The sequence below is a fragment of the Diabrotica virgifera genome, chromosome 6, assembly GCF_917563875.1.
Source record: "Diabrotica virgifera virgifera chromosome 6, PGI_DIABVI_V3a".
NCBI classification, from domain to species: Eukaryota; Metazoa; Arthropoda; class Insecta; order Coleoptera; family Chrysomelidae; genus Diabrotica; species Diabrotica virgifera.
Window position 1 is genome coordinate 33,075,543 of NC_065448.1, and position 12,045 is coordinate 33,087,587.

The window sequence follows — 12,045 nt, forward strand, 5'->3', positions numbered from 1 at the left end:
TATGATGTAGAACCAAAAGATACATACAATCCTAAATTTTCACTTTTTTAACTTCAACCATTATTTTTTAATAGCCATCTAAATATTTCCTCTTCTATATAAATAAAAATGAATGTTTGTATGTATGTATGTACCTTATAGACTCGCAAACTATGCATTTCATCATATGATGACCTTAATAAAAGTTGTTGTACATTAACCCGGAAAGGTTTCTGAGTTGGTACGAGTAAACTAAGTGAAAAGGGGGCTTGCCCCCCCTCCCCATAATTATTCTTTATTTTTTTGGACAAAATTTTCTTTTTAAATTTTATATGATGTAGAACCAAAAGATACATACAATCCTAAATTTTCACTTTTTTAACTTCAACCGTTATTTTTTAATAGCCATTTAAATATCTAACATATATATAAATATATAAAATTCTCCGGTCGCAGTGTTTGTTGCCATACTCCTCCGAAACCACTTGACCGATTTTTATGAAATTTTGCAGATATATTCGACCGGACTCAGAGTAGGCTGGTATCTATATTTCATACCCGTACGTCATAAGGGAGTTGCGTATGACGTCATAACTCTCACAATAATGACGTGAAAAATAAGAAATTAAGTAGGTATACTCCTTGCTAATTCCGAGCAGAACCGTACCAAAATTTTTCTCTAGCGCAATCGGTGTCCGAAATACAATATCTTAAGTCGTAGAAATATTCTGAGGACAGAAGAAGAACGAGCAACAAATTCCATCGAAGAAAAGTGCAACTGTTTAACTTTTGGACTTAAATTGGACAAAATATGAATTTTTTAATTTTTCGAAATTTTCAAAACATATCTCTGAACCGAATTTTTCTGACAAATGGCAATCCGGAGAAAAATTTGGAGCACACGAAAAGAACACGCAAAAAATTATAGAATTTTATTTAATTTTAATTAATTTTGTTTAATTTTATTTAATTTTAGTTAATTTAAGTATTTTATTTATTTTCGTTTATTTTATTTCATTTTTAATTCCATTTATTTTTTTAATTTTATTTCATTTTTTTAAATTTTATCTATTTGTATTAGATTCTATTTACTTTTATTTAATTTAATTTTTTTTTATTTAATATTTTTATTTGATTTTAACCAGTTTTATTTATTTTTATTTAATTTTATTTTGATTAATCAACACCTATATAGTTAGACAACTTCGAACCCAATTATAAATACAGAGTTGTTTTGAATGTAGATAAAATAAAGCTGTTATATTCATTATAAAATAAACAAATTTAAGACTGTAACTGTTGCACTACGAACTTTATTTTGTTACTTCTAACTAAACTTTATTACTTCAAACATCATGTGTAGGTAATTAAAAATAATAATAAAACCTCATTCTCATCAAGCATTTTTTGTTTATTTATTACGAATTCCTTTTGTTTATTTTAAGTTTATTTTATACAAAAGTTTGTTTTTATCTATTGAGGCAGTACGAAGTCTGCCGGGTCAGCTAGTATATGTATAAAACATATGATGTGCAAACATGAAAAGTATAGTCGGAATCGGCAAAAAAAATGAAACTTTATTATTTATTTATGAAGCATAACGTAAACAATTGACGTAGAAAGTGAAATTATGTATAGTTCATGTAATTAGCTACAATCTGTAAAAGTTTCAGGTTTCTTCATTGTAAAAAACAAGAGAATTTAAGCATTTTTCATTAAAATCGTTTTTTTTTTATTTAATCAATAATTAATAAACATAAAAAAATTTATTGACTATTGGTGTATTGTTCCCAAATGCATATATCTGCAAATTTTCATTCATTTGCATTAAAGAAAAGGCAGTCAAATTAACGTCTGCAGATTTAACCCAGATTTTGTGTAATAATTACACAAAAGAAGATTATATACATGGAAGGACCAGGAGATAACTCACTTCATATAATTAGAAATCAGATAGATTATATTCTAGTAAACAAGAGATTTAAGAATGGTGTCAAGAGATCAACGACATATCCTGGGGCAGATATCGGTTCAGACCATAACCCTCTAATAGCTGACATCCAAGTGAAGCTCAAAAAAGTCGAAGAAAGCCCCAAAACACCAAAATTACATAATATATCAGCATCCAACAAAACGCTAATAGAAAATGACCTGAATAATCAGCTAAAGAATTCAACAAATGAAAACAATACAGAAATATGGAACACGTTTAAAGATCTTACCTGGAAAGTAATGGAAAAATATACAACAACGATGCAGAGGCACAAAAAACAACAATGGATGACTGATGAAATCCTGGAATTGATGGAGCAGAGAAGAAAACTGAAAGATAACAAAACAGAATACCAAGAAAAACAGAAACTAATTAAACAAAAAATAAAGGTAGCTAAAGAAAAATGGATGGAGGATAAATGCAAGGAATTAGAAAAGTTGAATGAAAAACATGATACGTTTAATATGTTTAAAAAAGTTAGAGAAATAGCTGGTCTTTATTATAAGAAAACTCCACATACTATAACCGATTCGTCGGGAAAAATGATAATAGACGAACACGAAATTCGAACTACCTGGTATAATTATATAAATGAACTGTATAATGATGATAGACCCGAAGAACTGGACACTTTAGATGAAGGTGAAGGACCAGAAATACTAAAATCAGAAATACAACATGCTATAAAATTGGCAAAAAACAAGAAAGCCGTTGGTCCCGACAACATACCTACAGAAATGTTAAAGCTCATAAATGAGGAAAACATTGGAATACTAGTCAAACTTTTCAATGATGTTTATTCGACTGGTGATATCCCTGAAGATTGGTTAAAGTCCGAATTCATAACCCTACCAAAAAACAACGTCCGAAAAACTGTAGCGACTATAGAATGATAAGCCTTATGAGCCACACCTTGAAAATCTTTCTACGTATCATCCACAGTAGAATCAGAGATACATGTGAAGAAGACCAGGATGAAACACAATTTGGCTTCAGAAATGGACTGGGAACCCGGGACGCACTTTTTGCACTAAATGTGTTATTGCAGAAATGCCGAGATCAAAGGAAAAACGTCTTTGCTGTATTTATTGACTATGAGAAGGCCTTTGATCGAGTACAACATCACAAATATAATTAAAATATTAAAGGATAAAGGAGTTGATAGTCAAGATGTGCGAATCATAGAAAAATTATACTGGCGTCAAACAGCGACAGCTTCCATAAATAGAAAATCAACAGAAATATGCAAAATACAAAGAGGTGTCAGACAGGGTTGTATACTGTCCCCACTGTTGTTCAATTTGTATTCAGATAGAATATTTAAGGAAGCGCTGCATAATTTGGAATGGGGTGTGAAGGTTAATGGAATTCTGATAAATACAATCAGATATGCAGACGATACAGTTATTCTAAGTGATGATATGAATGTATTACAACACCTTTTAAATGCCATTGACACAGTGGGAAGAGGCTTTGGCCTAAATATAAACTGTTCAAAAACAAAATACATGGTATTTAGCCGTTTAGCCCATCAAGATTCACGTTTATATGTTGATGGTCATATAATTCAAAGATTACCCAGTTTTAAATATCTTGGTTGCCATATTACTGAACAACTAGATCCAGATAAAGAGATAAAATGTAGAATCGAGATAGCCTGCACGACATTTTTAAAAATGAGGTCATTCTTCTGTAATGATACCTTGCAACTTCAACTTCGAAAGCGCATGATTAAATGCTACATTTGGTCAGTCCTCTTGTATGGTGTCGAAGCATGGACATTAAAAATATCCACCATTAACCGTTTGGAGGCCTTTGAAATGTGGCTGCACAGACGTATTCTGAAAATACCATGGACGGCTATGCTGACAAATGTGGCAGTCCTTAAGAGAGTAAATGCTACCCGCGAGCTGCTTGATAACATCAAATATAGAAAGATGGCCTATTTTGGACACGTAGTAAGGGGAGACCGGTATAATATTCTTCAACTTATTATGATGGGTAAAATCGAAGGACGCAGAGGAATTGGTAGAAAGCAGGCCTCTTGGTTGAAGAATATCCGGGAGTGGACAGGAATAAAGAAAGCAGAACACCTATTTAGAATAGCTCGAGACAGAGACAGTTTCGCGATGTTAATCGCCAACGTCAAGGGGACTTGATAGGGCACGTTAAGAAGAAGAAGATTTAACCCAAACGATTAAACTAAAGAAAAGCGTTTAATAAAAAGAGACGTAATTTAATCTTTAATTGTATTGGATAAATAATAATCGATTTATAATTATTAATACAGGAATAAAAAACCGCTAAACGCCGTAAAAATGAGTGGCGCATACAATATTCCAGCTACAAAAGATCTGATATGAATATTACGTGGCGCGAAAATGTATTTTTATTTTGATGGAAAATAAAATTCCAGTTTTATTTTGAAATATTTTTCCATAATATTTGCCAAATTTGAAGTAAAACGCACCACAAAAGATCTTCAAAATACAAACTGTGTCAAATTTATTATTTTGTAGCGCGTTTTACTTCAAAAGCAAATACATTAAGCATCAAAATTAACGCACCACCTTAAAAATAGGACATTTTTTATCTCTTGTATTTCCTAAAACAGTTGTCCGATTTTAGTGATTTTTTTAATATGTTATAGCTTTATTCTTCAGGAATTTCGATCTAATAATATTGTTGCTAATCAGAAGTGTCATGGGTGTAAAAATGATAGTGTGTTTTTCCTCAAAGTTTGGAAAACCATGTGGAATATTCTAGCGTATATAAAATATTAAAATTAAAACTAAACTGTAGCACTATGCTCTCTTAACATTTGGCTTTTGATTCATTCGCTTAAGTTGGATAATAAAAAAGTTAGGTACTTTTACAACTACCAACGTTCTTCATCAATACCGGGTGTTTCAAATAAGTGGGACAAACTTTAAGGGGTAATATCTGCATGAAAAAATAATGGCCGTTTTTTTTATAAACATATGTCCGCAAATGCTTAGTTTCCGAGATACGTGATGTTAAATTTTTTCTTACAAACTGACGATTTATTTATTGCTCCAAAACCGGTTGAGATATGCAAACGAAATTTGGTAGATTTTAAGAGGCAGTTATTGCGCATTTTTTGGCATACCATTAAGAATTTTATATTCACCATTAGCGTGCATACGGATAATATGTCCGGGTTTTATGACCCGTATGCACGCCAATGGTGAATATACAATTCTTAATTGTATGTCAAAAAATGCTCAATAACTACCTCTTAAAACTTACTAAATTTCATTTGGATATCTCAACCGGTTTTAGAGCAACAAATAAATCGTCAGTTTGTAAGAAAAAATTCAATATCCCGTATCTCGGAAACGAAGCATTTGCGGACATATGTTTATAAAAAAAACGGCCATTATTTTTTCATGCAGATATTACCCCTTAAAGTTTGTCGCACTTAGAAACACCCTGTTTTGATGAAGAACGTTAATACTTGTTAAAGTAACTAACTTTTTTATTACAAAACATAAGCGAATAAGTCAAAAAGAAAAATGTTAAGAAAGCCTAAGGCTACAGTTGAGTTTTAATTTCAATATTTTATTTACGCTAGAATATTCCACAAGGTGTCCCAAACTTTGAGGAAAAAACATACTATCATTATTACACCCGGTATACAATGACACTTGTCTGTTTAGCAACAATATTATTACATCGATATTCTTGAAGAAGAAAGCTATAACACGTTAAAAAAATCACTAAAATCGGACAACAGGTTTAGAAAATACGAGACATCAAAAATATCCCATTTTTAAGGTGGTGCCTTAATTTTGATGCTTAGTGTATTATGGAAAAACTAGAATTTTATTTTCCATCAAAATGAAAATACATTTTTGCGCCACGTAATATTCATATTATCAGCTCATTTGTAGCTAGATTATTGTATGCGCCACTCATTTTTACGGCGTTTAGCAGTTTTGTATTCTTATATATTTCACAATATCCCTAGGGTAATAACATAATAACACTACCCTCAGATTCTTTCAATCGTACACATGCTGTGGCCTACAAGATTGAGGCCAAGTATGTCAATTTTGGAAAGATATAACCTAATAAAAATTGGTGATAGATATTCCCAAAATTTAAAAAAAAAATACTTTTTTGAAAACGAATTTCGGATAGGTAATCGAAACGAAAAGAATGGAGTATTGGAAGCCATTTCGAAACTAAAGGTAGGAAAATGAGCAGGTCATGATAAGATCACACCAGAAATGATGAAAAATCTAGGGATTGCAGGGGTAGAGATGTTAACAGAAATTCTCAACAAAGCCTGGCACTTGGGTACTGTACCAGAAGATTGGACAACTGGAATTATATTGCCCATTTTTAAGAAAGGGGACACAAGAAATTGCAGCAACTACAGAGGTATTACGTTGTTAAGTGAGGTGTCAAAATCATACGAATACATATTAAACAAGAGACTTAGTTCAATAGTTGAACATAACCTAGCAGAACCACAAAGTGGATTCAGAAAAGGCCGAAGTACCCAAGACCACATCTTTACGATCAAGCAAGTTACTGAACTTGCACTTATTTAACACAGTGTACAATACTGGTACTATACCTCAAGAGTGGCTGCTGTCTACATTTGTTACACTGCCAAAGAAATCCAATGCAAAAGAATGTTCAGAACATCAAACAATATCTTTAATGAGCCATCTACTAAAGATATTTCTAAAAATCATCCACAACCGAGTTTATCAAAAGTTGGAGTCAGATATTAGTAATACACAGATGGGGTTCAGAAAAGGACTAGGTACTCGAGAAGCTCTCTTCGGTTTGAATGTTCTTACACAAAGATGCCTAGACGTTAATCAAGAAGTACATGCATGTTTTATCGATTTTGAAAAAGCGTTTGACAGAGTACGCCACGATAGGCTAAGAGACATTCTTGAAAGGAAAGACATAGATAATAAAGATCTGCGAATAATTCTCAACTTATATTGTAATCAGAAAGCTAACATCAAAATAGAAAACGAGATATCAAAAGCAATAGAAATACGTAGAGGAGTAAGACAGGGATGCATTTTGTCACCACTGCTATTTAATGTATATAGTGAAAGCATCTGTCAGGAAGCCCTTTTGCAAGCAAATGAAGGAATCGTAATAAATGGAGAGGTTGTAAATAATATTCGATACGCAGACGACACTGTACTAGTTGCAAGAACAGTAGATGAATTACAACGATTACTTACAAACATAAATATTGCTTGCAACAATTATGGCATAAACATTAATATCAAAAAAACCAAGTATATGGTCTTCAGTAAAATCATGACACAACCAGCACATATTAGTATAAACGGCATTCAAATTGAAAAAGTATCAAGTTATAAATACTTGGGAACTTTAATAAACGAAACTGGAGACCAAAACAATGAAATAAAAAGACGTATCGAAATTGCCAGGGCCACCTTTATAAAGATGAGAAAATTCTTCTGCAACAGAGATATAAGCATCCCTCTACGATTAAGAATGCTAAGAGGCTACGTATTTAACACGCTATTATACGGTGTAGAGGCCTGGACTCTCAAACAGAACAACATAAAAAATATTGAAAGTTTCGAGATGTGGTGCTACCGTCGAATGCTGAAGATAAGTTGTGTTGAAAGAATCACAAATCTTGAAGTAATACGAAGGATAGGAAGAGACCCAGAAATTTTGTTAACGATAAAACGAAGAAAACTCGAGTATTTGGGTCACCTGATGAGAGGTCATAAATACGCATTACTTCAAAATATAATGCAAGGAAAAATAGAAGGAAAACTGAATCCAGGCCGTAGAAGAATGTCGTGGATGCGGAATTTGAGAGAGTGGTTTGGCTGCACCACTAATGAACTTTTTAGGTCAGCTGTAAACAAAGTCAGGGTAGCCTTGATGATTTCCAATCTCCGATAGGAGTGGCACAAGAAGAAGGAAGAAGTTACTGAAAAAACGAGAACTACGAAAAATGAAGTATATGCAGCATTTATAGACTTAGAAAAAGAATTCGATAAAGTTTCACAATACAAAGTATGGGAAAGTCTCGAACGAAGAAATATTGAACATAAACTGAGGCAGGCTATACAAAGCTTATATAAACACAACAAATGCTACATCAGGAAAGATAATACCCATTCTGAAACGTTTGAGATAAGCGATGGACTGAAGCAGGGAGGAGTACTGAGCCCCACACTATTCATCGTACTCATGGATGACATCATAAAAGAAATGGAAGCAAAAACGCGCAAATTACACATTGGTTACCACAGACTAGAACACATAGGAATTTCAGTATGTGCATTTGCAGACGACCTAATGTTATTAGCACACAACGAAGATGACCTCAAAAGGAACATAATAATGTGGAAAGAGGAGCTTTAAGAAAGAAATATGAAAATAAACATGGAGAAAACAAGGATAATGGATATGAGGAATGACGATAGACAAGTAAATATAGAGATAAATAACAAGAAACTAGAACAAGTTACAAGATATAAATACCTAGGTGTAAAAATAGAGAATGGAGGAAGATCAGAAGAAGAAGTTAACGAAAGGATAACCATGGCGTCCAGAATGTACCATAGTTTAAACAGAGCATTCATTGGAAAGAAAGAAGTAAGCAGCAGGACAAAGATGATGGTATATAAAATGATATTCAGGCCAATCCTTACCTATGGTAGTGAGAGCTGGGTGCTAACACAATCATCGAAAAGTAGAATAAACTCAATGGACATGAAGTACCTAAGAAAAGTAAAAGGAATTACAAGACGCGATAGAATAAGAAACAGCATTGTGAGAGAAGAACTATACAAGTCGAACCAATATCACAATGAATACTAGATAAGAACAAGCTTAAATGGTTTGGATATATGTGTAGAATGAACGAGAATAGACAAGTAAAACGTGTATGGGAGTGCAAAAGTACAAAACAAGAAAGGAAAAGAAAAGAACAAAACCAAAGAAAACCTGGAACGATGAAGTGGTAGAAATACCGAAGAAGAAAAATACAACTTGGACTGAAGCGAAACGGAGGGCCAAGAATAAGCAAGAATGGAGAAGATTTGTATATGATATAGATGCATGAAATGTATTTTTAGATTATATTATATAATCGAAACGCTAGACATTAGTTATTTAATAATGTACTTTTCATTACACAAATAATTATGGCTTAACCATATTAAATCGCAGCTAATCCATCTAAAATCGACCTCCTTTTTTCTGTCTCGCCGTTGAAACATCAAAAAAATATTAAGACGTCTCCCCAGCTGAGCTACGGATCCGATATAGTTAGCAATGATTCTCAGAAGCGTTTTTTTCGATTTCGTTATATTGTACCTCCCCACGTGTTACTTTTGTTGTTCAGACACTGACAGTGGGAAATTCAGACTTGTAAAGACAAATTTGCTACTCATGCTCTAACGAGTGAGACGTTTTAATATTGTAATGGTGCAGTGACTTGCTCTTTTTTTATTAAGAGGTAAAGCCTGGATGAACTACTGTTTTAATGTTTTATTTTCGTTAAAAGACATATGTATATTATGGAATTTTTATCATCAATAATTGAGGGGATTAGATGATAAGGGGTACAAGTGACAAAATATTGTAAACTGAGTTAAGTGCACAAAATAATACTAGATAGTACTAAAAATTTAGTGGCAAAGAGACACAGGTGAAGTAAACTACTGGTGGCGACATATCGGGGCTTTCAGGTTTTAGTTTGACTACTTACGAAATAGTTAAAAACAGTTTGCGGCAAACAGGTATAACTTCACTAGTATCCCTTTGCCTGTAAGGTCTTGGATATTATTTTTGGTGAATCGTTTAGTATCTTCGCAAATCAATCACTTAAATTAATAGTATTCAAAATAAGTGAAATAATAACACAACATGTACCAAGTAATTTTTCATACATAAAAACGTTTAATTTTTACGTAATTTTTCTTTTATTTTAGTTTAAGAATTTAAGACATTCGTAAGGTACTTAAGTGGCAAAGAGAAAGAAGCAAAATTTGAAGGAGAGGGGTACAAGTGCGAACCATTTTTCCAAATTTCAAAGATTTTGAATAAAAATAAATACTATCTTTACAAAAGCTTTGTCAATTAGATACATAAAAGGTATAAAATTAATTCAGAATAAGTCCATAAGTGATTAATTCGCTGTAGAATTTACTATATAAATTTAACTTTGACTTCGTTTTTCTGAATTAAATATTTTATCACTTGTACCGCTTAGCATCTAATCCCCTCAATTATTATTTTCAAATAATAAACAATTTAAGAGGATAGATAATCGTTTTCATTTATGCAAAAGTCCACAAAGCCGCTACCAGTTTTATCAAAAATCTTAGAAAAATTTCTCCCTAAGCAATTAAAGAAGAAAAAAACTAATACTTTAACACCACTTTGGGTTCAGAGCAAAACACTGAACAATAGAATAAGTACATTTAGGGCCGGTTGTTCGAACGCTATTCAACAATGATCATTATCAAATATTTAATTACTGTCACCAACTGTCAATGTCAACTTTGATTATGTTGCTGAAATCATAATTATTGATTACAATTATGAAATTACTTAATCAATTATGTTAACAATTGTTGTGTTAATTGATTAACTAGTCTCATAATTATAATCAATTATGTTTTCAGCAACCCAATAAGAGTTGACATTGACAGTTGGTAACAGTAATTAAATATTTGATAGTGATCATTGTTGATTAGCGTTCGAACAACCGGCCCATAGACTAGTAAAACACATCCGAAGTAATCTAGAAAATAAAAGGTATTATTCTGCTGCATTCCTGAATATTGGTCAGGCTTTCGACACGGTATGACATGCTAGTATCCTATTTAAGCTAAAGAAAAACGTTCACCATTCTTTCTACCAAATCCCAAAAAAGCTATATTTCCAATTAGCATTTCCTAGTCAAGCAGAATAATGAATACGCAATCATTATACGATACCAATAAAAGCCGGAGTATCATTGTGTTTTCGTGGAAAATGTGTTTTTTACAATTTTTTTTATAAACGATCTCATGAATTGAATTTGCAAGTTTTCATTTTAATTTCATCGATTTCTACTCTTGGCAATTCTCATCCACCGCTTGCCCGCAACTTGTTTGATATCATCTGTCCACCTCTTCTGCGGTCTGCCTACTCCTCGCCTGTTTTATCTTGGTCTCTAGTTTCTCAATCTCTGTTAATTTTTCGAAATTATCTCGGGCAACCTGTCAGACTCATTGCCACTTGAGCCTTGCTATACGTTCTGCGGCATCAGTAAGCTTTGTTCTTTCACGAATGTCGATACTTATTTCGAATCCTGTCTCTTAAACTAATCCCCATCATGGCCCTCTCCATCGCTCTTTGCGTTGTACTGAGCTGCTCTAAAGTTTTCTTTGTAAAGGCCGTGGTCTCCAGTTCATATGTAGAGAAATTCCAGAACTTCGAAACTGATTTTAGCGTAAACATAACTGGACGGGGAAAGGGTGGTAAAGGTTTGGGAAAAGGTGGCGCTTAACGTCACTGTAAAGTATTACCTGACAACATCCAAGGTATTACCAAAGAATATAGATGTTAAGAGAGAGTACATATATTCTTTGGTATTACCAACCCTGCTATAAGAAGATTAGCTCGTCGCGGAGGAGTAAAACGTATCTCTTGTTTAATCTATGAGGAAACGCGAGGTGTATTGAAAGCATTTTTGCTGTTACCTATACCTACTGAGCACGTCAAAAACAAAACAGTTATAATTGCTATGGATGTTGTATATGCACTTAAACGACAAGGTCGTAGATTGTATGGTTTTGGTGGTTAATTGATATTACTAGAACTTCTACCAGATCTACCAAATCTACCACTTTCATTCTTCAAACAGCATAGTTGATGTGCGGCGTATTTAAAAGTTAAAATAAATTACGACGATAAGTTCGTGTTCCTGTGGCTCCTGATATATACCAAAGTTGTTTTCCTTTTTATAAGATATGTAAAAATATTTCTTTTACATAAAATAGATAATTGTATATTATCAGCAGTAATTGCACACGAGC

The 12,045-nt window shown here is 32.8% G+C and overlaps 1 pseudogene; it reads left to right on the forward strand.

Annotated features, from left to right (window-relative positions):
* The first annotated feature begins 9,886 nt into the window (after nucleotides 1-9,886).
* On the forward strand, nucleotides 9,887-11,813 carry LOC114335326 (histone H4-like; annotated as a pseudogene).
* Nucleotides 11,814-12,045: the final 232 nt, after the last annotated feature.